Source organism: Neofelis nebulosa, chromosome 8, assembly GCF_028018385.1.
Source record: "Neofelis nebulosa isolate mNeoNeb1 chromosome 8, mNeoNeb1.pri, whole genome shotgun sequence".
Classification (NCBI taxonomy): Eukaryota; Metazoa; Chordata; class Mammalia; order Carnivora; family Felidae; genus Neofelis; species Neofelis nebulosa.
Genome location: NC_080789.1, coordinates 84,719,317 through 84,746,767, shown reverse-complemented (window position 1 = coordinate 84,746,767; position 27,451 = coordinate 84,719,317). Strand labels below are relative to the sequence as shown.

General features: G+C 38.3%; 1 protein-coding gene and 1 non-coding gene across 9 annotated transcripts in view; one reads left to right on the top strand and one right to left on the bottom strand.

Annotated features, from left to right (window-relative positions):
• SOX5 (SRY-box transcription factor 5) overlaps window positions 1–27,451 on the bottom strand; it is a 1,021,816-nt gene that overhangs the window by 901,259 nt on the left and 93,106 nt on the right. The gene's annotated exons all lie outside the window — the stretch shown is intronic.
• LOC131484137 (U6 spliceosomal RNA) lies at window positions 9,277–9,383 on the top strand. The gene has a single exon (XR_009248048.1). It is a non-coding gene; the product is annotated as a U6 spliceosomal RNA (small nuclear RNA).

The following is a 27,451-nucleotide window of genomic DNA, read 5'->3' as shown; positions in this document are numbered from 1 at the left end:
TGGTTCCCCTCCATCTGTCTAACAAGACTGTCCTAAGCATGTTTATTCCTGTGCCACTCCTAGCTCCATCTCCTTCTCACCTTATTCACTCAAGTGGGAATGGAATATTCATATTCTAAACTGGATTTACAGACGTGGAAATTGTCTGTCTACGCAATTGTCAATCTTTTTGAGAAGATTAAAATTGCATTAAGAACAAGAATAAGGGAAAACTCATTGCTAGACATAGCCCTCGAAATCAGGAAATATATGTGCTAGCATGATGCCCTGCACATACTGCCTGTTGTTCAATAAATATCTGTTAAATAAGGAAACATCCTAGATGGGGACAATTTGAAATTTCAGTCAGTAAAAATCTGAGTCAAATTTAGACTGCTGACTAAATGGAGAAGAAGAGAAAGGCAAGAGGTAAAGGACTAAAAAAAAGAAAAAAAAGTCTTTCTTGGCTTGGACAGCCATATTCTGCTACTGGCCAGTGTCCCAATACTGGCTCTTCCTTGTAGTGTGTGTTTTATGAATCCCTAGAGAATCACCTTGCTGTGGTTCTTGGGCACTGGCAATGCCATAAATACTGACTGAAGGAACCCCCTCAGCTCCCACATCAGACCACCAAGCTCTAGTCTTTCTGCTAAGGGTGTCTTCCTCTGGACAGGAAATTCTTCAGAGTAGGGGTGGGAGTGGGGAGAGAGGCAGTGGCTGAAGACGCCATAATTGGCTCCCTTCTAGAGGATTCACATATCACCAACCTCCAGGAGACCACAACTTTTTCCTACTAGTTGTGGAAATGGGGCTTATTCCTACTGCAACCCTGTCTCTTTGCCATGGGCTCTTCTTGCCTTCTGACTTTTGCATGCTTATGATGGGCACCAGAACCTATGCTCCCATAGGCCAGCCCATACACCAAGCTCCCTGAGTGGTTCCCCCACATCCTGTCCACATGAGTTTTGTGGGAGCAGGAGTGAAGAAGAGGGAAGAACGAAAGCAATACCTATGCAGCCTTAATTCTCTAAACTGGAATTCTCACTACCAGACTCTTCATCAATCCTATTATACTCTTCCTTCCTCTGCCCCTCACATACCCTCTCCAGGTGAGAGAGAGGCAAGCTGCAAAATAAGCACACAAATGAGATTTCTCAGTCTCCTAGCAAATCCTGAAGAGACAGTTTGACCCACATTATTCTTGGTCCTTTTGGAGCCCTGCCACAGCTCTCATACAACTCAGTAAGTCAAATATAATGACCTGTTATATAGGTGAAATTACTGCATATCCTGGTTTTGAAAAACATGATTTTGCTATGATTTGGGCCACATCCCACAAAGTTCATGGATCCACCTTTTACCAGATAATCATCTGAGGTTGCAAGTCGGGAAAGAATTCTTACCGTAGGAAATTCCCATTTACTTTTTTCCACTGGTGGGGCTAGGATGAGAACCCGGGATTTATTTCCCAATCCAGAGCCTCTCTCCTGACACACTGATGAAAGGAACAATAATTTCCTAATATAACCCTGGAAGCAGAAAAATAATCAGAAATGAAAAGAAAAAAAATTCCTCCTCTGTCCTTCTGTATAAAACAAATAATCCTCTACATCATCCTACACTGCATGTGTGATAAGGGGCTCCATCCTCTCTTGTATCATATTTGGTATTCATGCAATCTTTCTCCTCCTACAGTCCACCTAATCTTATGAAACATAATTCTTTTCTCTCTTCCTCCTCCCTACACACACTAGATTCCTGATTCTCCTGGAGTATGTGCAAACTATTACACTAACCTTCTTTTAAACCAAGAACCATACTTCAACCTAAAACAGCTGTTGGACAAGTGTGTTTACTATTTTATATTATGAGCTTGGTTTTTAGCATCTTTTATGACAAAAGGGTTGATTTTTCCCCTTTACAAAGTGGCTGTGGCATTCTGTGGAGGCATGCTACAGGCACAAGTTCATGGCAAGTTCAGAGGAAAGGAATGTTCAAAGAAAACCGAACCCAAAGCATTGTGGGTAGTGATATGGAAAGTTGACAAAACAATGATAAACAATGGGGGGGAAAAGAAATAATTAAGTGTTCTGAAGCACTGTATCAGCATTTTATGCATTGTTAACTTTTTTTTAGGAAACTGTTTTATTGTGTGTGGTTTCATGGAGAGATACTAACCCAGTCTGTTGAAACACCCTTCTGCATGTATAATGATTATAAAACTTTTTTTTTAATAAAAAAGAAAATGGGCAAATATGTCTGCCTGAGATAAGGCCTTCTGAACAAAAATATAATACATGGAAATCCTTTCTTGAAGTGCTTTGTGGATTTAAGGAGGTAGGAAACTTAAAACAGTAGAGTTACAGTAAACACATAAGTCTAAACAAGGTGTGAAAAATTGAACTATATGCTGCAACAGGCAAAACAAGAAGTAAAAGTAGCTAACAGAGGAAGGTAAATGCTTTACAGATACAAAGGTACTTCTAAAAAACAATTTGAGCTCCTGAGATCTGTCAAAGAGACACATTTTGAATACTGGTAAAATGCAATCCTACATCAATCACAGTTCAGCCTATATTTACTGTCTTGTTAGGTCCATTTCAATGTAGATTATGTCCTTTTATTTGCACTCATTTAGTTTCTGGAATGATTTTAGGCACTACGGATTTGTGAGTGGACAGAACACACAAAACTCCCTGCACCCATGAACATTACATTCTAGTGAGCAGAGAATACAATCAACACAATAATGAAGCATATGTGTATGAGAACACGGTCCATACAAGGAGAAAATAAAGCAAAGAAAACAGATGTGTTGTGAGGGGTTGGGGCAGTAGGGGGAGGTCTGCTGTTTTAGGGTTTAAAAGTCATAAGAGGAGAAGTTAATGAGGTCACAATTGATCAGGCTTGAAGGAGGTAAGAGAGTAACCGTTCACTTAACTGAGAAGTGTGTGAGCAAAGAGCATATTCAAAGGTCCTGAGGTGGGAGCCATCCCAGTAAGTTAGATGAATATGAAGAAAACTAGGGTGGATGTTGGAGAGGAAACAAGGAGTGGAATGGTTCATAATGAGTTAAAGAGGTAACTAGGGAATGGGAAGGGCCAGGAGATCATAGGTATTATAAGGACATTAGCTTTTATTCTGAAGGAGAGGAGAAGCTATAGAAGTATTCTACAAAGTGACATGATCTGAGATATCATATGCTAACCATTTCTTTCCATAAGACATTACAATATACAAGTTTTGAAGCCTTTTAAAAAAATGTTTGAGAGAGAGAGAAAGTGCAAGCAGGGGAGGGGCAGAGAAAGAGGGAGAGAGAGAATCCCAAGCAGGCTCAGCACCATCAGTACAGGGCCCAACATGGAGCTCAATCCCACAAACTTCAAGATCATGACATGAGCTGAAGTCAACAGTCAGATGCTTAAACAGCTGAGTCACCCAAGCACCCCAAATTTTCAATTTTTTTTCCATTTTGTGCTATGTTTTTTAAAACATCTTTTATGGGCCTCAAAACCTAAAAGGACAAGATGGGGCCAGGAAGTAAAGAGAGAAGTGAAAATATTGTATAATGGTTACCATAATATCACTTTCTTTCCATGAGTACCTAAGATACTACATGAATTAAGTGATTTTCATGACACCCTGCTAAAGATCACTGATTGAATCCATAGTACCAGCCAGTAAGTGTGATCTGCCTTAGCATACCAAACCAACTTGATTCTGTCATATCTTAGAGAGACAATTTACTTCTTCTTTATATAAAACAGGTCACTAGAAAGAAAGAAGGGACATACATTGTTGATGTTGATGTCACTCAAGTATCTGTTCATTTTGTTCAGCACATGTAAGATGCTAGAACAAGAATGAGTTGTCATAGTTTTAGAGATGTTTGATAAAGAAGCACTGAGACTGGATAGCTGGAGGAAGGATAAAATCTCCTAGCAGGCCAGGCTGCACAATAATCAGTATTGACTCAAATCAGATGCTATTGTGCATTATCAATATAACAGGCTGAGACTGGAGTTTTCTTTAGAGGAAAAACTGTTTTGAAATAACACGGTAAAGCAGGCTTTTTCAACACCCATTCTAGTACAGTGCTACCTACAATAGCTGCAAAACGTACTGCTTTCTTGTCAACTATAAATACAGGACTTGATCAGTAAATCCTTCACTTATTATTCCATATTCAGAAATTTGAGAAGCTTCCAGAAACCTACAGTCTTTAAACTAGTGTTTAACAAGGAAGTGGATATCGGGGAGGTATGAGGAACTGAGCTAGTTCGGGATAGGAGGTTGCTGATATTTCAAGGTTCTCTAAACACATTTCATATTTCAATGCTACAACCTTCTTGAAGTATCTCTAGGATAAAAGACAAGGAACTATTCCCTTTCAAACAGAGGAATAGGGGTCTGTAAAACCTAATCATTAGGGACTTAGCCAAGTTAAAGATGCATTTCAAAGTCTGAAGAGAAGAAACATTCCTATTAAGCATTCAACTATAAGCCAGGCCACTGTATTTGTGTGTATGTGTGTTTGCATGTGTGTGTATTATGATTCCCACTCTATACATGAGGAAATTGAAGGACATATTCAAGGTAGATGCAGGAGCTTGGGCAAGAATGGGAATGCAATATTTCGAGGGTGAATGCAAATGGCACAGAAATAGAAAGTTAGCAATGGGACATGAAATTTATACGAATTTACCTGTAGAAGATGCTCTTGTGTACTATTCACCCAACAACTAAAGATCTTCCCTTCAGTTTGAAGCACTCACTGTCCCAGCTGCTGGCAGCACTGAATGCTAACAGCTCACAGCTGATCCCCTCTCTGGGCACTGGCTCCGTTGAAGGGAGCTGCCTCCCTGGAGGCTAAACTCCTCCCCAGGGGCAGCAAATGTCTAATGACTGCTAAATAAAGAGGTACAAAGGACAGCCCCCTACCTCAACTCAGGATAACTCCGAATGGCCAGCCCAGCTCTAGAGCTCCCCATAGGATTGGCTGTGTCCTCTGCTGCAACTGCATCTCAATTCAAACTCTCCATCTGCCCATCCTGCTTCCCTCACCCCTCATAGGTATTGTTCCCAAGAGCACACAACAATAAACCTCATAGATGCAAATACCAGAGGCTGAGAGTATGTTTCCAAAGGAAGCAGACAAAGGCAACACCACAAAAAAATAGACACTAGATGATAACGTTTCCCACTCTCTGAACGAATGAGATTAAAACGTAGTGACTGATTCTACTAGGCACTTCCATGGGCTAGTGTTAGTTTCTAATGCAATTCCCATTATAACTGGAAGCAAGTCACAAGTACTCATACTGTTACAAAATGCTTGTGTTTAAGTCAAAATGATAATGAGTCATTGACTTAAATGAGGAATTGTCAATTAGTAAGTGATTTTATAGGGACTGTGAAGTCCCTCTGTATCTCATGGAAGCTATCTGGTGGTCAAATCTGGTATCAAATATATCTAATTAACTGCATATCCCTTAACACAGTAAAACATGTTTTCTTGAGAAGCTTGATAAATATTTTATTAATTCTGTAATTGTGTAGGAGTCCAAGGAGAGTAAAAAAAATGTGGCAAAAAGAAAAATATATTTCATAGTAACAGACTGCTGAGTTTCATGTAGATCCAAAGAGAGACTCATTATTAAAGAAATAACTCGAACATTAAGACCAGGAAATAAGGATCATAAGGAGTCAGAATGGGTTAAAGTGGTAACATAAAGAACCTATCAGATATACCATACTGGGCATCAGTTGAGATACCTCATGATGATTTTGTTGAGGTCAAGGCAGAGATATCAGCTGAAAAATAATATAAATAGCTAAGGTTATAAAATGCTGGACAACTATATCCAGAGAGAACAGCTACCATAATTGATAGTTGGAAGGAAAATTTTTGGTGGCTCCACGTTTTCTCTTTCTCATCTTGTCTTGGTGATCTACAAAGGAATGGGGGCACATAGGGAGGGCCTGGATTTATAGGCTAGAAGCAAGTGTTGATACAAACAGGGCTGGCTTTATTTTCTAAGACGAAAATTCACTAGGACAGGCACAACATGTTATCTAAAGAATTATTATACAATCTTAATCAGAGCTGTACAATACAATCCTCCAACAGGCAATAACATGAAGTAAAAAAGGTATCACAGCACAGGACTTTCCAGATTATGGAGACCTCAAAGATTAAGTGTCACTCAGAAGACACTGGCAACTGACATTTAACAAATATATATTGAGCTTCTCACATATGCCAGGAACTGCTTTATGCACTGAAGATATAGCTGTGAACAAGAGATACAAGACCCTGTTGCATTCTAATGGTGGGAGAAGCAGAAAGATAATAAATGGCTAAAAAAAAATCTATTATGAAAATATCCTGTCATGATGACTGCTATGAAGAAAACAAAAACATGGCACTATGATAAAGAAAAACTGAAGCTACCTTAGACTGAATTCAAGAGAAAGCCTTCCTGAAAAGGTGGCATTTGAGCTAAGGGCTCAATAGCAAGTTAAAAAATCAGCCATTTGAAGGTATGAGAGAAGAATATTCCAGTCAGAGAGGACCAATGCTAAAAGGCCTCATTTGGATAAGCTTGGAGAGGATACTCATTTGGCTGAAACATACCGAGTGAAAGATATCAAGGTTAAGAGTTGAAATCAGAGACATAAGCAATAGTCAAAGCTTTATGCATTGATACATGGAAGAGACATAATGGATTTGTTTGGAAAGATCACTCTGGCTGATATTCCAAGAACCAAATACTACAGGGGGAGGTGGTCAGAATGGAAGTTCAGAAACCATATAAGAAGCTATTGCTCTATGGGGCTCCTGGGTGGCTCAGTCAGTTAAGCCTCCGACTTTGGCTTGGGTCATGATTTCATGGTTCCGGACTTTGAGCCCCACATTGGGCTCTGTGCTGACAGCTCAGAGCCTGGAGCCTGCTTCAGATTCTGTGTCTCCCTCTCCCTCCTCCTTTATGCCCTCTCTCTCTCCTTCAAAAGTAAATAAACATTTAAAAAAAGAAGAAGAAGAAGCTATTGCTCTAGTAGGCAAGAGATGATGATAACAGGAAGCTCTAAGAAAGTGAAATTTAACGAGACCAATCATAAGGCTTGTTTTTATACCTACAACCGCCCCCCCCCAATGACAGCACAATATAAGATAGGAGATTCATGAGTGAGAGAAGCACAGATTTTAAAAGAATAGGGTAAAACAAAATGGTGGGGGTATGTCGAATGGACATGGAGGCCAACCTGCAAAAGCTTCCAATGGCCAAAGCTGGAACAATTTGAGCCACAAAATGAATAATATAGTACGGAATTATAATCCAAAGTATCAAATATCCATGAGTCCACACTATTTTTAAATAAATGATTGAATGGATAAATGGGAGAAACTGACAAATTTCCCATATAGAATTCCAAACAATTTATGTAAATACTCTGCCTCAAGGAGATGGAGTTTAACTATTCACATCTTGAGTATGGACTGCTCTTCCAAAGAGTACAGTATAGAAAGAGAATAAAGTAACCTCACAATAGAAAAATCATAGCCAGGTGATCAACGTTAGTGTCAGTGATAAGTCAAGTTGACAGTAAGTGCCCTTGATATAGTAAAAAATAGTACATTTTTGTGATCTCCCTAAAACCCATAACCTCAGTACAATCATAAAAAAAAATTAGACAAACACAAATTGAGAGACATTCTATAAAATACCTGATTGCCAAGGTCATGGAAAACAAAGAAAATCTGAGAAGAAACTCTTACACTTCAGAAGAAAGTACTGAGACATGACAGCTAAATGTAGAATGTATCCTGGATGAGATACTGGAACAGAAAAAGGACATTTCCCTACAAACCAAGGAAACCCAAATAAAGTAGACAGTTAATAGCAACGTGCCAATGTTGGTTACTTAGTTGTGCCAAACATAGCACAGTAATATAAAATGTAAACAGCAGGAGAAACTGGATGGAGAATATATGGAAACTCCATACTGTCAACTTTACAATTTAAAACTATTATAAAATTAAAGGTTATTTTATTTTAAAAAAATCATAGGGACCTTGGATTGGTTCCCATCAACAAAAGTATGGCATCTAAAAAATGGAAGCCAAAGGCCTCCTTCACTCAGTCTTGTTGAAACACAGCCATAGTGCTATGGGGAACACAGTACTGCTAGGTGCCATGCTTGGAGAAGAATGCAGAAAAATGCTCCAGAAACGAGAGTAAGCAGAATGGACAGAGGACTTAAACTCATGACACGTGAGAAACAACTAAAAATACTGGGAATACTTAACCTAGGAAACAAGGAAAGCAAAACAGCTATCTCAAAATACATGAGGGTTTTTTTTTTTACAAAGAGTGAGTATTGGACCTTCTCCTAAGTCTGAAACTGCAGCACTTGGTAAAAATGGAGGGAAGACTGTGAGTGGGAAAATATCTATTCAAGAAAAGGAAGAACATTTTAAACCTAGCATTGCCTGCCCTGAGAGGCAAACACATGCCCTTCCAATATTGAGCATTCAAGCTTCTGCTGGAAAGATGTTTGTCCAGCAGTTGTAGAAGACGAGATGGGTATTTGAACTCCACAGGACTTTCTAGGTATTCAATACAAAAATTTAATGTCTTCCTGCTTCTCTACCAGCATTTAACTGTTGATAAAACTGGTAGTGCCCCACATCAAGGTTACGGTAATTTGTATATTCTATTCACTTTTAATTTTTTGTTAAGGAATTTATTAATTTTACCTTTTAAAATGTATTATAAGGTAGGTAGTAGTTAGACCTTCTCAACTCTGTTAATAGAATAATATGGAGTAACATATTCATACTTCTTCAGCACAGACCTCACTCTTGAATTCAAGATTCACCTATTGGGGGCACCTGGGTAGCTCAGTTGGTTAAGGGTCTGACTTCGGCTCAAGTCACGAATCTCACGGTTTGTGAGTTCAAGACCCGCGCTGGGCTCTGTGCTGACAGCTCAGAGCCTGGAACCTGCTTCATATTCTGTGTCTCCCTCTCTCTCTTTGCCTCTCCCCCCCTCCCTCTCCCTCTCAAAAATAAATAAAAATTAAAAAAAAAAAAGATTCACCTATCCAATTGTTTATTTGACCCCTCCACTGGAACGTCTGATACACATTTCCAATTCAAGTCGCCCAATACAAAATTTGTTTTTCCATCTAAACCTCCCTCAGTCTCATCAACAAATACCAATCTATACCTAATCTCTGTCCATTTATCTCCTACATCCATTTCATTAGCACAGCCTCAAAAACCTGTATGTTGTACTCACTTTGGCAGCACATACACTAAAACTGGAACAATACAGAGAAGATTAGCGTGGCCCCTGTGCAAAGAGAACACACAAATTTTTGAAGCGTTCCATATTTTTTGTATAGTAACATGATAGCTATTCTTGTGGTGAGCATAGCACAACATATGAACTTGTTGAATCACTAAGTTATATGCCTGGAACTAATGAAATACTGCCAACTACACTTCAATTTAAAACATTTTTAATTTTTTTTTAACGTTTATTTATTTTTGAGAGACAGAGACAGAGCGTGAGCAAGGGAGGGACAGAGAGGGAAACACAGTATCTGAAGCAGGCTCCAGGCTCTGAGCTGCCAGCATGAAGCCTGATGTGGGGGCTCAAACTCATGAACCGTGAGATCAAGATCTGAGCCAAGGTCAGATGCTTAACTGACTGAGCCACACAGGTACCCTTAAAACATTTTTTAAATAATAATTTAGGGCACCTGGGTGGCTCAGTTAAGCATCCGACTTGACTTCGGCTCAGGTCATAATCTCACGGTTCGTGAGTCCCAGCCCCACATCGCGCTCTCTGCTGGGAGAGAGCATGGAGCCTGCTTGGGATCCTCTGTCCCCCTCTCTCTCTCTGCCCCTCCCCTGCTAGAGCATGCTTGGTTAGGCTTTCTGTCTCTCAAAAATAAACATTAAAAAAACAAAAATTAAGGGGCACCTGGGTGGCTTAGTCAGTTAAGCATCTGACTCTTGGCTTTGGCTCAGGTCATGATCCCACAGTTCCTGAGATTGAGCCCCACATTGGGCTCTGCTCTAACAGGAGGGAGTCTGCTTGGGATTCTTTCTCTCCCTCTCCCCTCCTCCCCACTCATGATCTCTCTTTCTCTCTCTCTCTTTCACGCTCTCAAAATAAATAAATTTAAACACTGTTAAAAAACAAAAATTAAAAATAAGTAAATAATTTAAAAACCTTATATGTTTGTTTGTCAACTTCTCTCCATCTTAACTACCAACCCTAGTCTAAACTATTCCTTCCTACCTAGACCATTGCAATGGTTTCCTAACTGGTGCCCCTGCTTCTACACTTTCTCCCTGAAATTTATTCTCCACAAAGCAGCCAGAGATTATGTGCCCATGTGTGCAAAACACACACACACACACACACACACACACACACACACACGGTCACATCTTCTTACACACACACTTCTTACACATCTCTTATAGTTTACCATCACACTTCAAAAAATTTCTAACTCCTTACTCTGTGGTCTGGTTCTTGTCAATCCCTATAAACTCTTCTTACCATTTTCCTCTTTGCCCATGCTCCAACCACATTAGCTTTTTCTCTATTCCTCAATAACCTCAATTGGTTTCTCCCTTAGGGATATTGCACCAGCTGTTCTCTCTGCCTAATATGTTATCCCCATGATCTTCAAATGTCTGGTTCCTTCTTGCTATTCTAAAATAGCCATTAAGGCACTCTTCACCACGTTTTATCTCTCTGCATAGTACTTATCACTAGTTGACATGGTCTCGTGTTGCTTTTGTCTGCGAGTTGTCCGAGAACAGGAAGCTTGTATACCTTATTTACAGTGTAGCCTCAGCACCCAAAACAGAATTGGAATATAATAAGCAGTCAGTAAATATTTGCTCGATGAGTAATTTTAATAGTATGAGAGATGATGACTCATGTGTCATCTGACTTGAAATGTTCAAGTGTACTTTTCTAATATTCGAAAAAATAAAACCAATCTTCTAAAATACAATGAACAGTTAATTCATAATAAAAATCAAATGATGCTTGTCTCCTATTTTTCTTCAACATTTCCCAAATTCACCTTGGCACATTCCAGTCTCTGTGTGTATGTCTGCAATATTGCCTGACTAAAATCATTTCTCCTGGAATGCTCTCTAATGCCCAATATCATCCATGTAAATATAATTTGTGAAACCATTATCCACTTTTAAGACCCAATGACAAATGTTACCTTCCCTTTGATGCATTCTCTGATTAACATCTATCTTGTGTGCACCCAAAATACTTTGGTCTTTAATGACAACCCTCATCTCAGTGAGAGAGCTAGGTATTAACGGATAAGAGTTTCTCAAATTTGGTTCCTTAGGACACCAGGCCTTGAGACAATGTGTACAATTCACATGAGCTTGGGAAATACTGCGAAATATATATACTACTTTAGGGGATTCACAACACAGTAAAATTAACGGATCTGGAAAAAGTCCCATGGTAAGTACTGTACTGTGTAGGATTTAAGTTTCTGGAACCCAAATTTTGTTTTCATTATTTGATCACAGAATCATCAACTATTTAAAAAAAAAAACAGATATCATTAACATCTCACAGAAGATAGCCTGAGATATACCTGAATAATGGTTAAGACCACAGGTTTGGGAAGTTGCTAAGTTGGATGACTTCAATTTTAATCTGGCCTCCAACAATTATTAAAGGAGTAACTATGCACAAGTAACTGATCTTCTCTGGGGCTCCACCTTCCCATCTTTGAAACAGAGTTGAACAGGACGATCTCATAGGATAAGTGTAAGGATTGAAAAAGAGCGGTATGGTCCCTGAGACCTAGTAGCCACTTTGTAAATGGTAGCCACCACTAGAATAGTCATTTTTATCACGGTTGTACGTCAGTGTTCACTTGAGTATCTCCCACAAGATAGAACATACACCATGCAAAGAGACTTAAGGGTTTGCAAACTGTGGGCATGCTTTGGGCAGAACAGCTAAGGCAAGAATCCTCACACCAGGTCCCAAATGCCTCAGGCCTCACACCATCCCTATTGCCTTACATAGAGTTTAATTCAAGATTTATGTTACCATCCTTGTCTTCTGAGGCATTAGAGTTTACAACCCCTTACTTGGAAGTCCTCAAATAACATTTGTTGAATTGCTTGATCTCAATGGATTCTGACCTCCTTCAATTCTCATCCACCAGAAACTCCCCACCACCTCAAAACAACACCTGAGATCTTTAACATAGATCTCTTTCAAAAGAGTGGTTCACTCAAGCAATGATTTATATATTTAAAACCTAAGTTACGAAGAAGGTAAAACGTATAGCTCGAAAAATTCTCAAGTCTGATGTGCACTTCCTTCACCAACTGGTCAATAAGACAGTCCATAGTGCTGAAGAAATTCAGAGAATAAAGAGGTCCCTTGGGACTGGCTGTTAATGCCAACTCCCAGAAAGTAGGAGGCATTGTTACATGGAGGGAGCTACAGCTGATGACCTCCAGAGGGCCATTTCACCCCTGAGCTTCTATTCAATCATTGGAATTTAAAATAGAACACTAAAAAGAACTTTAAGAGATCATCAAGGCCATCCCCCTGCCTGTTAGAATATTTTTATATCTCCAAGTTCAATGTTGAAGTGTGAAGGCTCAAGCTGCAAGAGAAATTGATGGGTTAGAGGGCAGGAAAGCTTAGGGGGAGAAAAGAGAAAGGAAAAGAAAAATCTGAGGATAAAGGAATTTATGCCCTCCCAATTAACCTTACCAAGGCCCTCAAAATTCCCAAGGCAACCTTGATTCTACCTTTCTTTCTTTTGTTTTCAAATATGGAATTTTCCCCAGGACTAATGTTAGAATTGAGCATATTCTTCCTTTGATTTATGAGAACATTCAGGGAATATAAGGTCATGAAAGTTACCAAACCAGCTGGCTTCAATGCAAAGTAATTAAATAGAAAGTCTTAAAAACTTAAAATCCTTACTAGACTTGTTTCAGAAGAATGTTACATTTATCTTCTTTCACATTTAAAGTACTCATTCTTATATTTTTAAAATATTTATTCTAGATTTACGTGAACCTTCCCCTGATGATAGCAGTGGACCCAATTCAGAAAATCTGAAATTAGAGCATCTGTATTTGTGGTTAAAACTACTCATGAACAACATTTCAGGAAATACGTGGTTACGGTAATTAGATAACCATAAATGTCTGTTAGAGTTCAGAAAAGCAAAGTTAAGTGCTGGAAATTTTTTCCTAAAAGAAAAAAAAAAACCACTACAATGGGACATAAACAGAAACAAAAAAACAAACAAAAACAATAACAACCCTGATTTCTTAAGAAGTTGAACAAAGCTGCATACTTAAGTGGTTATGCTCTAAACCTAAATGCAATCTACTCAAAGGGGCATTAAGATGTGGGTTTATAAGCTTCCCTATACTGGGTAAAATGCACATACCAAGAATTGTGCTATTTATTTTTAAATTCCTTTGATATGATCCTTAAATTGTACTTAATAATACCTTATAGACCTGGGCCCACTCAGGGGCTTTCATGACCCCTCTACTCTAATACTGTCTTTAAGGCCACTCAGACCCTTTGAAAGCCTCTTACGTTCTAGGTTTTATAATTCCTTTGTAGTACACATATTCAGATACACACAGGTTAGTAATTTCTCTAAGAAAAATGATGTTTGAAACAACACTCTTGCAGGCGTACTCCTGAGCACACACGCACAAGTAAATCACCTACATCCAGCAGCTGGAAAACAGAGCCAATTTCTGGTAAATGGACATGATAGCCAATTAAAGGAAACCAAGTGGTAGCAAGTCTAGATGGTGAAACATGAGACAATTTTCTGTGACTTTTGCTTGAGGAACCAAGGCATGCTTTAATAGAGTGGCTTCAGGTGTGGATACTCTATCAATGTCTATATCTCTCTGATTGAGCGTGACATAATAACTGTTTCATTTTTGAAGACCTAGCATTTCCATTTTCTTATATCCTATAGATATCCAAGAGCGAAGAGAGTTGCCACATTACATATCTCCAAATAAAACCATAGGGTAGTCAAATTAATCTAATTATCTGTGACCCAATTTGATAATACTGCTAAAAGCAATGTTAGAAAGGACTTCTCTAGAGTATGTTCTTTCTTTTCTCAGTCATTCTCTTGTTCTAATAATCTGGGTGAGAAAATACTCTTTCACACTGAAAATGCACCTGCTGAGATATTTTATCCATAAACTTGAACTATGAAAATGTGTGCTCTATTTACAGGTATTTGGAAAATGTAATGATGAGACACTCAAAATTGTCATCACCTTAATAAAGGTCTGAAAAATTCTAAAGATTGATCCAACATCATTTTCACATTTAACAATTATACTCAAGCAAGTATTCTCAGGTGACTTAAACAGGTTCAGCAAAGGTCAGAAATATCACTTGCTCATAGCTCTCTCTATGAGGCTGGCTGGCCACAGTGAGTTTTCTACTTGCTTCTTTCATTTCTCACTTTGATCCACCCTTGACCCTATTGACTTTGGTCTCTGACTCACAGATACAAACATGTGGCAGGTTTTATGGTGTTTTAGAAAATAATTTTGTGTTCTTTAACAGAGATGAACAATTCTTTATGGGAATCTTTAAGGTTTATTTATTTTTGAGAGACAGAGAGCAAGGGAGCACGAGTGGGGGAGGGGCAGAGAGACAGAAAGAGAGAGAGAGGAAGAGAGAATCCCAAGCAGGCTCAGCACTGTCAGCATGGAACCTGAAGTGGGGCTCGAACTGGACAACTGTGAGATCAGGACCTGAGCCAAAATCAAGAGTCCCCAGTGCTCAACCGACTGAGCCACACAGGCACCCCTATGAGAGGCACTTTCATTCCAATTGTTCCAATTAGGAATTTACACTAAAACCTCATCTTTGTTGTTGTGTTTTTGCTTTGTTTTTTGTTTGTTTTGAGTGAGGGAGGGGCAGAGAGAGAGGAGGGGCAGGAGAGACTCCTAAGCAGGCTCTGTGCCTGCCCTGTGAGCCAGAGCCCTTCACAGCGGCTCTTGAGATCATGACCTAAACTGAAATCCAGGGTCGAATGCTCAACCGACTGAGCTACCCTGGTGCCCCTGAAACTCCATCTTTGGAAGCAAAAGACTTACTCCAAAAACCTCTGTATTTTTTTTCTCATTTCTTCTCCAATGTACTGTCATTGTGAATTTTTAATATTTATAATGAGCAAAATTATATGCTTGGAATGCGCCCTTCAACATAATGGTATTACAACTAAATATTTATTTGAATTACGTTTATGGTAATAATAACTAATGTGTTTTTTTTCACACCATAGGTTAAAAGTCTGCAGCCTCTAATTTGACAGGAACTCTATTATCACTTTCTGCAAAATTAGACAGGGAAAAATATTAAGACATCTAAAATCTGACACAAATAGAAATCTTTCTCTCTTTTTTTTAAAAAAACAAGAAAGATGATTAGATGCTGCCTGACGTCCCATTTTCAGGCCAAGAAAGGGGATACAGAGGTTCACTATCTTTTCCACCAAGTAAGACCCTTGCAAGAATGCATTGGTATGTAATAACACTGAACTTCTTTAGATGTAGATAAAGTTAGCTTTCTCTTCTCGAGGGTCTTATCCATTCAGCCCCCTGTTTCAACTAACATCAAAATACCTTCACTACAAGGCCCCAGCACAGAGGGCTAATCCACAGCACATCATCTGTGAAACATACCACCCTCGTACTTGAAAAATGACCAACTAGAGGTGAATAAACAGCACGGAGACAGAAGAATCCTCCTACTCAAAACTGGAACAGAATCTAAACAAAATCATTTTTTTGTTCTTTAAGTTCCAAAGTAGGCTGATTTTCTCAGTGATTTGTAAAACTACCTACTTGAATTTTTTTTTTAATGCCTCTTACTGTACTTGAGCACTTTTTGTTTTGGTCACAATTACAAACTCTAAACTCTAAAAGCCAATGCCATTTTTCATGATGCTCTTGGAGAAATCTGTAGGAGAGACCTCTTAGAAATAAGTCTACCCTTCTGCAAAGCTTAGCAAAGTTTAACTTTCTAAACTTAAACTTTTGCAAAGTTTAGCAAAGACTTCACATCAGATTACTTTGATTAATTTTACTTCAGAAAATGCACACACATAGCCTATGTTCAAAATAACACCCACAAACACACCCGGAGATTCCAAAGTTTAGCATTTCCCCCAAAACATCTCTGAAAATGATAGCACTCCAATAAAGACTGATATTCTGCTGAGGATAAGGCCATGACCCCAAGATGCTAGAAAACCAACCTTCTGCAGTAGAGGTTGAGTCAAATGCCCGTCCAGGATGGAGGCACTCACTCCAGCTGCCACATGGTCTAGCTGCTGCTAATTCCTAAGTGATTCCTCCTCAGGATCTGCCCCCCAGAGGAAGAGAGATGCCATGGCCAGAGTCTCACACACCTATGAAGGGTTTAGAGTGATGGAGGATGGGCACCCTTGCCTCCTTCACAAAAAGCTCTGAAGGGCCAAGAAGTACCCAAGATCTCCAAGGTTCCATTGAGGCCTGCGTGGTAACTACATGTCAGTATAGCTCCTCCCTCTGCCTGGTCCCGGGGGCCTATTCCCTCATAGCTGTTGATCTCAAGGGCACTCCCAGTCTCCAACTTAGCACCTCAAGGCACCAGACCCAAGAGGCATCACAATGAGAGGAGCTGGAGGGATACCAAGATATATTACAATGCAACATTACTTCTTTTATAAAGGTCAAGAAACCTCAGCCAAGAACAATTAAATAATTTGCATTGAATCAAGTGTCTAGTCAGTCCTGGTAACAGCTCCTCTGCCTTTTCACTTCCAGGTGGGTGTCCTTTATTAGAAATTATTTTCCTGGGGCACCTGGGTGCCTCAGTTGGTTGGGAGGCTCAGGTCATGATCTTGCAGTTTGTGAGTTCCACGTCCTCGGTGGGCCCTGTGCTGATGGCTCAGAGCCTGGAGCCTGCTTCAGATTCTGTGTCTCCCCCTCCCTCCCCCTCCCCAGCTCACACTCCATTTGTGTGTGTGTGTGTGTGTGTGTGTGTGTGTGTGTGTGTGTGTGTCAAAAATAAATAAACATTTAAAAATTTTTTAAAAAAAGAAAGAAAGAAATTGTTTTCCTCAATGGACTTCAACTAGACTTCACCTGAAAAAATCACATTGGCTTTTAAGTCTGGCCAAGTAACAGTTAACAGTTTATCTCTTTACAGCCTCCCACGTGCCATATTTAGATTTCTAGAAACTCTCCCAAGGAAGGAGAATCATCCAAATGGGTTTGGGGAGATTTAGGGGATCAGGATGGTTGAGGTAGAAATTAACGTTTTCTTCTGAATATCTACTAGCATGATGCAAGGAACTTTACATAACATTATCTTAATCTTCATGACTCAATGAAGGAATATTTCTTCTTTCATTTTATAAATGAAGGAACTGAGGTCCATTTGGGTCATGTAAGATCTGACTCTGAAGCCACTGTATGTTCATCCCGATGCCTCACTGGGACTACAAATAAACATCCTCTGTACCCCGCCCCCTCTTGTTTACCACGTTTCCAAGTGTGAGGCCTTGGTTATAATTTACCTTCCTGATGGTCCCAAGTATAGCTTCACTACATAATATACTTATTAACTTGACTCACTAAAAATCAACAATTGCAAACTTTTCAGAATGTTGGTTAACATTTATGATCTCATAGTGCCAAAAATAAATAATTTACTCTCAGGGGTTAGTAAAGCTAAGACATATTGTTACAGTGTTCCTCACCAGGATAAAAATTTACAATGACATCCCTTAACTAGGCACTTAAGAAATCATTTGGCAGTTTACTTTTTGCCAAATGCCATACATTGTTCTAATGTCAGATAGGAAGTAAAAGTTATTTATAGACTGAAATATAACACTATTAAAGCTCAATCTTATATGCAGCAACACATTCCAAATAGAGTTCTCAACACTACATTTTAAAGCGCAAATCACTGTATTCAATACCAGCATATGAATGTCTTCTTAATAGAGTACCAGAGGTGTTACAAAGACTCCAAAAGGGGAGACAGTTGAAAGAAAAATCTAATAATGTCAATGATATGTTTTTTACCTTAACCTAAAAATTAATTTTTGTGACTAAACTTTTATAAACTGTGATTCATAAGACTGCTATTGACATGAGCCAGGTTAAATGTTGCTTTTAACAATGTTGAACTTTGGGGACGCCTGGGTGGCTCAGTCAAATAAGCGTCTGACTTCGGCTCAGGTCATGATCTCACGGTTCATGAGTTCAAGCCCCACGTTGGGCTCTGTGCTGACAGCTCGGAGCCCGGAGCCTGTTTTGGATTCCGTGTCTCCCTCCCTCTCTCTCTCTCTTTCTCTTTCTCTCTCTCTTTCTCTCTCTCTCTCTCTCTGCCCCTCCCTGGCTTGCACAGTCTCTCTCTCAAAAATAAATAAGCATTAAAAAAATTTAAAAAAAAGAAACAATGCTGAACTTTGACATTTTAATTTATCTAAGCAATTTTTAAAAGATTAGCATTTCTGTTTTGGATATATAGACACAATATTTTACAGCCTGTGGGGCTGTTTTTTCATAGTAAGATCAGCCTTTGTATAATTCTCATTCAGGGGAATTCTGGTATTTGTCGTTTTATGAGCACAACCAAACTGTTACACTTTAGTTATAACAAGGGGGCTTCTGAATTCCTTAAATAAAAGGATTTTAAAATCTGTGACAATTCTTTAAATAGATTTAGGAGAAAGACGTAAAACAATTTTTTAATGTAAACTGATGGGCACGCTAACAATGGTAGAGCTGTCTCCCATTCTTGCATAAATACACAGAACAGTACATTCTTATTTGCTCCTAACACGCAGCATGACATCTTAAGGCCTATCAGCTGGTTTTATTTTACGTTAGGCTTAAAGATCAGTGGACACTGCAGACACAGGAAGATTAGGCAAAACAAGAAGCTTGATATTAAAAGTGTTCTCTAAACTCAGAATACTACTTTCCATCTTATTCTGTAACGAAATAAGTGTTAATTACTTCCTAAATAGAGCTGCAAGATAAAAAACACAGGACACCCAAGTAAATTTGATTTTTTTAAGCGTATCCCATGCAGTATTTATGTTGTGCTTATGAATCACCTGAATATCTTGTTAAAATGCAGGTTCTGGTTCAACAGCATGGAATGGTGCCTCAGTGTATCTTTTTATTTGCTAAATCTGCCAACCTATCTTAAAGTATTTTGAAAAGAAGAAAACACTGAAGATAGTATTGGTAAATGTTCACTGGCAGACTAATAATTGCAGTTAATGAATGGAATGATAAATTTGATAAATTATTTTTTATTTACAAATTTGTCTCAGTGTCTTCTCTAAAACCTCCAAATTAGTAGTAAAAATAAAACACATATTTTCCCCCACCTTCACAGGTCCATTATCTAATCGGTGATGTTCACCCTTGGCTAAATATCAAAATCACCTGGACAGCTTTTAAAATCCTGATACCCAGCCACACTCAATTAAATATTAACCTCTGGGGTAGGATGGGACCCAGGCATAGATGTTTTAATCTTCCCAGGTGATTCTAATGTGCACTTAGTCGGAGAACCTGCCCTAGGTCCCTACTCTACAAAGTATATAAGCAACATCAGCCCTGGCTGGCAACGTGTTACAAACACAGAATTTCAGGCCCCACCCCAGGCCTTCTGAATCAGAACTTGCATTTTAACAAGATATTCAGGTGACTCATATGCACATTACAGTTTGACAAACACTACTCTAAATCATTTACAGATAACAACTAAAGGCAGCCATGTTTATGACTTTCACGCTATTGCTAACTGGAATCTAGAATATTCCAACATAGCGAAACTGGTCTAATTAAGTACAGTTACTACAGCAGAGACCAAAGAATTGTCAGTACTCTCCCACTGCATATCACTTTATAGACTTCCAAGAGAAATAACAGGAACTAATCAAACACACATTGGATAGAATGCTGGAGGCAATACCCAAAGGGCAGCATACCTGATTCTGGCCCAAACCCCACAAACCAGGAAACCAAGATCTAAATAGCAATTACTGCTTCCTTTTGCCCCTAATCCCAATCCTAGTCAATAAAGCTACCTAGTCAAGGTCCTTTGCCCCCAAAGTGCTGGTGTATCTATAGTAATCACTGACTTCTGTGTTTTCCAGCTATGAGTTCAAAGGTTTCTTGTATATGTTCCATCAAGCAACTGAGGGCTTCTTTCACAAATGATAGTCTATAGAAACCTAACATGGTAACCTCCTAAATGCAGCAGAACCAAGCATTCACATCAAGGCTGAAATCTATGTATCATGATTTGAAAAGCATCTGAAAGGCTTCCTGTCAAATTGTCCTCCCCAGTTTATTACCAGAGTTCTCCTAAGTAAGTTTCTTGTGTTAAATAATGTTTTTCCTCTTCTCCGGTGAAATATAAATGCTGCACTCCTAAGGAGTTAACATGTTTAATTTCTCAAAACTTAGTGTTGAATTAAATTTTCAAATTGTGTTTTTTTACCTGAAAGAAGAGATTGATGAGTTCTGGGTTACTGAAGGCAGTAAGAGTCAGGGAAAAGAATAAAGAAAGCAGCAGAAAGCAGTACAGGATACCAAAGAAAAACTTGGTCTAATGTCTAATGTAGTATTTAGAATGTCTAATGTCTAATGTCTAATCATTTTGCTTCCAACTTACCTTAATACTTAAGGATAGCACTTCCAACCCATTCAAGCAAAAATTAATACTTCATATTTGTATAATTTCATTTTGTAATTTATTTCTGACTCACTTAAACTATAAAAGAACTATCTCAAGAAGTAGACAACTGCAGAGTTTATCTTAAAAAAATTTTAAGGGAAACAGAAGATAGTAATTTTTAGTTTTCATACATTATATATCACAACTTACAAAGCACGGAGCTGAAAAAGAGAAAACTTGAGGATATACAGAGTGTACTTTTGAGTGAATAATAACTTTTGAACATAATTCTAGTTTTATTATATTTCATGAAGTGAGCAAGGGAAATTGTGTCTGCATCAATGCAGTGAAGGAGTTTCTCATCTCAAAAGCCTATCTGTATTGATATCAGAAAAGGGTAGGGGTGCAAAATGACAGCAGTTGGCCTGCCCTTTCACCTTCCTAACACGGCTGGTGGCAGCAATGAAGCTTAATCAATGCAATGGAAGTGACATTTTGCAGTCAAATCAAATTAAATGGAAATGAAAGGAAAATCTGAGGTCCAACCTAAAGGCTGTTCCTCTTACCACTGAGGTCATCTCCATGGCAACTAAATGCTACAAATGTGTAGAGTAAATCCTTAACAAATCTGCAGAAAGCATGTCCAATTGAATATGATAGTGTCTGTCACTGTACTTTGCAGCTTTCCAAGAGCTTACATTACAAGTAACAAAAACGACTTTAGCCAGCAAGTAAGCAGGACAGCCCAGTTAATCTGACCACTACTCAATGACAGGGGTGCTCGACTTCTGAAAGGATGAACTCTAAGTAAGTGGAAACTTAAAGACAGACCAAGTTAAGTGGATTAGGGTCACACTGCCATGTTTTCTAGAATTGTTTCCACTTGGACTTATTCAGTTCAGAATCTTCCTGGTCCCTTTAGCAGCATTTTCACATCACAAGGAATAATTTATATGGGGTACATCTGATCATGCCATTATCCTTTCTCAAGTACTCCCTCGGACATTGCACTTCCCCCTCTTTCTGAGAATGCAGTGAGAGCAGATAGGTTGCAGGGTTATGCGAAGGCAGCACGGTACTGGCCAACTGCAACAGAGCAGCAGTTCCTCCTCATGTAGTTTCCTCTGCACAGACTCTTGCGGACGACTTTAACTCATCCCTCTATGCCTCTGGGTAGTTGACTGTACCACGTGGCCAGTCCAAACCACCTTGGGTAATCTGGAATTCATTTCTTGTCGGAGACCATATTTTGTTGAAGAAAGTAAAATAAGATCATCGAATACTCTTCCCCTATAACTGAACAACCATTAGAGTCTTCCTATCCCAAGGACAAGAATTCTCATGTATCTGTGTATGTTTGGCTTGAGATTTGGGTGCCCTCTACTACATGACAATATCTTTACAGAAGGAAGAAAAAAGATTAACGTCTCAGTACACGGAGTTCGCCCACTGACACATACTCAATTCGTTGTTCAAGCTATACAACAAGAAACGTTACTTTGTAGGAAGATTCACTGCACTACATTTGGCATGCTCTCCATTGGTCAATTAATTAAGTCATAAAAGTGGCCACTCTCATTCTTGGAGTTTGCTACTGATGCTGTCACTTTGCAATATGAAAGATGTCAACAGATTTACACCTTAGGATGACAATTGGATATGAAGTGACAGTTTTTGCTCAAATGCATAAAACCATGGGTCGTTATATTCTATCCCCATTAAAATAGCAATTCATACTAAATAATTTCTAGGAAGAAATCCCTGCTTTCTGAATGGTGATTAAAATAGCAACAATGCTAACTTAACATAACAATAGTTCCCATAAATGTATCATGAATTATCATCTTTTTTTCAGTAGCACTAATTTACTTTACTTGGGGTGGTATGTCTTGGAATTTTCCAAAATCTTTGTAACAGTAATAATAAGGCCTAACCTCCATTGAGCACTTACTCTGGCAGTGATGAAAGCCAAGCAAAATAAAATTCTGTTGTGTGAAACATCTTGCTCCCACATAGCACCAATGTTTTAAGGTTTATAATAACTACAAACTAATTCTGTTTCATATCATCATCACCATAAAATTATACTTCAGTTTAATATAATGGAATATACTCTGCTCTTTGGGACTTTAATCCCGGTTCAGTTATTAATTAATAGCATTCTGGCTTGCATCATTTTCTTCTCTCTTGCCAATATTCTAAACTGCAAAATGAAGCTTATTCTACTGGTCCTTCTTACCTCATGAGATTACCCAAGGATGCAGTGATAATGTGGAAGACCTCTGGAGAGTATCCAACAATATACAAGATCTGTATCTCATCATATTATTATATTGAAATAATACATATTTATTATACTGAAATATTTACATAGCATAGGATTATATTATTCTTTCACAGAGACTATTCTTGTAATGTTAGGAACACAGCTAAATACTCATATTTACATTTTGGTAAAATAGTAAGCCTCAGTTTAACTGGAAAACTTCAGTTTTCCTAACTCCATACCTATAGCTCCTAGTAAAAATTAATTCTTATTTAGCAATTCTGTGTATAAAATTTGATAGAAAATATAATAACCCAGATGAACACTCTGCAATTTTCTTTTCCAAAATCATTACTGGGTATCACATTACTCCCTTAGGATTCACTTCTATTCCTACGGTCAAATGCTAAAAGAGAAGAAAAATTAAAAAAACCTTATTTAGGTCTTTGAACACTGAGTTCTGATAAGTTTTTATTGTATTAGACCTTTTTGATCATTTAGAGAAGATGGAACAATATATTAAAGAGGACCCCATCCTGCCCCCAAGGTTATTTTCTCTTCTGACTACTGCATTCATTATACATTTAAAGACCTGGGGCACCTGGGTGGCTCAGTGGGTCAGGCATCCAACTTCAGCTCAGGTTATGATCTCACGGCTTTTGAGTTCGAGCCTCACATTGGTCTCTGTGCTGACAGTTCAGAGCCTGGAGCCTGCTTTGGATTCTGTGTCGCCCTCTCTCTCTGCCCCTCACCCACTCATGGACTGTATCGCTCTCTCTTTCAAAAATGAATTAACGTTAAAAAAAATTTTTAAGCCATATTTACATTTTTCCAAAGAAGACATACAGATGGCCAACAGGTATATGAAAAGGTGCTTAACATCATTAATCATCAGAGAAATGCAAATCAAAACCACAATGAGTTACCACCTCACACCTGCTTAAATGGCTATTATCAAAAAGACAAGAAATAACAAGTGTTGACAAGACTGTGGTTTTAAGGAAACCCTTGTGCACTGTTTGTGGGAATGGACACTGGTACAGCCATTATGGAAACAGCATGGAGGTTTCTTTAGAAAATTAAAAAATAGAACTACCACATGATCCAGCAAGTACGCTTCAGAGTATTTATCCAAAGAAAATGAAAACACTAACTCAAAAAGATATGTGCTTCCCATTATTTACAGCATTATTTACAATATGTGCAGCATTATTTACAATAGCCACGATATGGAAGCAACCTAAGCATTCACTGATAGATGAATGAAGAAACTGTGGTATATATATTTAATGAAGTATTATTCAGCCATAAACAAGAATGAAATCTTGCCATTTGCATCAACACGGATGAAACTTGAGGGTATTATCCTAAGTGAAATAAGTCAGAGAAAAATAAATATCATATGATCTCACTTATATGCAGAATCTGAAAACAAAAAACAAAAAACAAAAAACAAAAAAAAAAAAACCCACACATTCACATAAACACCAACAACAAAATTTGAGCTCATACATACAGAGAACAGATTAGTGATTTCCAGAGGCCACGAGTGGGGTGGGAATTGAGGAATGGGGGAAGAAAGTTAGAAAGTGTAAACTTCCAGCTATAAAATAAATAAGTCATGGGGATGTAATATACAACATGATGACTATAGTTAATATGGTACTGTATATTTGAAACTTGTTAGAACTGTGTATCTTAAAAGTTTTCATCACAAGAAAATCTGGTAACAATGTACGGTGATGCATGTTAACTAGACTCACCGTGGTGATCATTTCACAATATACAGAAATATTGAATCATTATGTTGTATACCTGAAACTAATATAATGTTATATGTCAGTTGCATTTAAGTTAAAAAACAATCATAAAGCCATGTTTGTTTTCCCTTTGAAAGTTCTGGCCCGCCTTGATCCAAAAAAAATATTTGGGGCAATCGGAAGTGTTTTATCAATCATAGATTCTAAGTTTCAGTATTTCAGTGGTACTCTCTATGTACAGCTGAATTTGAAAACAAAGACAGGAAGCCCTGCCATAGATTATCACAAATCACACACTCAAGGAAACAGAATGACAAGATTTAAAAGTTACTGTGTCATATTTACTTTGGAAATTGCCATTATAACTGAAATACAGTTTGACAACACAGTTTAAAACTCCTGAACGCTTAGAGATTGTATCTAACTAATAAACTTGTGGCTTCATAAACCCACAAAGCTCCTGTGATACTATCTTATTCGAAAAGGGTGTGAGCGTGCCAGGTGTAAGGAAGCAGATGCAATCTACGGATTGGTGAACCGCAAAGTGTCTGTCTATTTTCAGAGATTATAGGGATAGTGCTGGTGCCATTGGTTAAGATAGCAAATTGATTTCTTCAATAAACTAGTGCCCTCATTCACTCACCACAATTTTCTAAAATTGCCCTTTTGATCTGAAGCTTCCAATCCTGATCAGGCATCGTTTTTTATTTTGGAACGCTGAAATCTATACTCTTCAGCTCTTTTTTCCTTACATGACCAGAAACACAAACCTTTCTCTCCTCATTCACTCCACTGAAGTTGGATACTTTTCTTTAAATTTCCTTCCATGTTTATTGTTTTTTTTAAAGAAATAAAAGTTTAAACCCCAATCTTAAATTTCATAAATTTAAAAGTGTGTTGACAAATAGTGTTACCTACTGGCAGTCACATACAAATTAATGGCTGCTTCAGATAAGATGTGTAGATTTTCAGCTTCCCTCTGATGGAGTGTGAAATCTATACTCTAGGAAATAATGGAAAATGGATATCTGCAAAAATATACATATGCATGTGTGTTTATGCAGGCTTACATGATGTGTGTATGTAAGTACATATATACCAGTATTTCACATTTTGGAACGTAAAGCGTGTGTTCGCTTTGTCTTTTACTACCACTGCTACTTCTAATAAGTGTTAGTTTCCTGAGAACTTATTATACATAGGCACTCGCACTCCTCTAATTACACATATTAATAAAAATCCCATGAGATAGGAACTGTCATCAGTCCCACTTCATACATGAAAATCAGAGGCGCAGAGTTTAATCCCTTGCCCTAGTCTCATAGTCAGTAAAAAGGGCTAGTAATACAGGTGCTTTCAAAAGGAATCATGTTGATGTGCACACTGAAATGAGAAGTACATGAAAAGTAATCCTTTTCTGACTTTCTGGTTGGTTACGTGTTTAGGCTGTGGGATACCACCGATGAATCCAGGGCAGCTACAGAGATGGTGGTAATGACAGCGGTTGGAATTGGGCAACACTGGAGGCTGAGGACACTGCAGTCATTGAGACAGTGGCAACTGGCTGATGAGGAAGCATATTTTACAGATATTTAAGAGCTGGACTTATCAGGATTTGGTGACCAGCTGGACGGGGCTATGGCAGTATAGAGAAGCACTGCATGGGCTCTGGACCAAGTTGCCTGCAATGAAAGCCTTGTGCTGTGTGAACCCAGGCAAGTTAGCTAATCTCTCCGGCATCTCCTCTTCATCGGTAAGATGGGAATGTAGCCATGGCATACCTTCTACATCAGGCACTGTGAAGATTAAATTAGTTAATATATGCTATGTATTTAGAACAGTGCTTAGAACACAGGAAGTACTATGTTGGTGTTAGTTTTCAGAGATATGATTATCTACAAAGATTTGTTGATTTCCCACTCATGGCCCCAATATTAGAAATGCATAAGACTAATCCTAGCCTTCAGAGAATCCAGAACCCCCCTGTATGCACTCAGATCAGAAGGGTTAAATATAGCCCCACAAAATAGCTCTTGAGGTGTCTTCTCCTATTCCCACTGTTGTTTATTACTTCATATATGCCTAGTCTCTCAGTACTTAACATCTTCGTTATGTTTATGTTGTCTACCATCTATTGCTTTAACTGTTTTATTTTTAAATATTCATATTTCTTTTCCTGTGTTTCCATTTTCTTGGTCTTCAGGGATTCTAATGATGTTTTCAAAAAAGAAGATGAATTATTTCTCTACTGAACTTTACGATGCCTGGCCTGCTTTTGCCCTAAATTTTGTAATCTGCCCTTTCTTTCCTTTATTTCTGCTTTGGTTCCTGATTTATATTTTAGTGTTCTCCACTTGGCTTCTCTCTTTTTTATGGACATTTCTGGGTTGGATTTCTCCCCCTTGTGTACTCATGTTCTAGGTTCACAATTTTGTGATGCCTTTTATTTAACTCATGCCTTTAAACCTTCAATTCTGTAGAAAAGCACAAAAAGAACCACTTTCTGTAATGCCCCAGGTTAGCACATTATGAAAATGTTAAACAAAACAAAACAAAAATCCCCAGACATAGAGAGCTTATGAACAAATATCTATTCTCTGTGGAATGAAGAAATCTGGTTTCACTTTGTAAAGCTCACTTTGTGGGTGCTCAATACA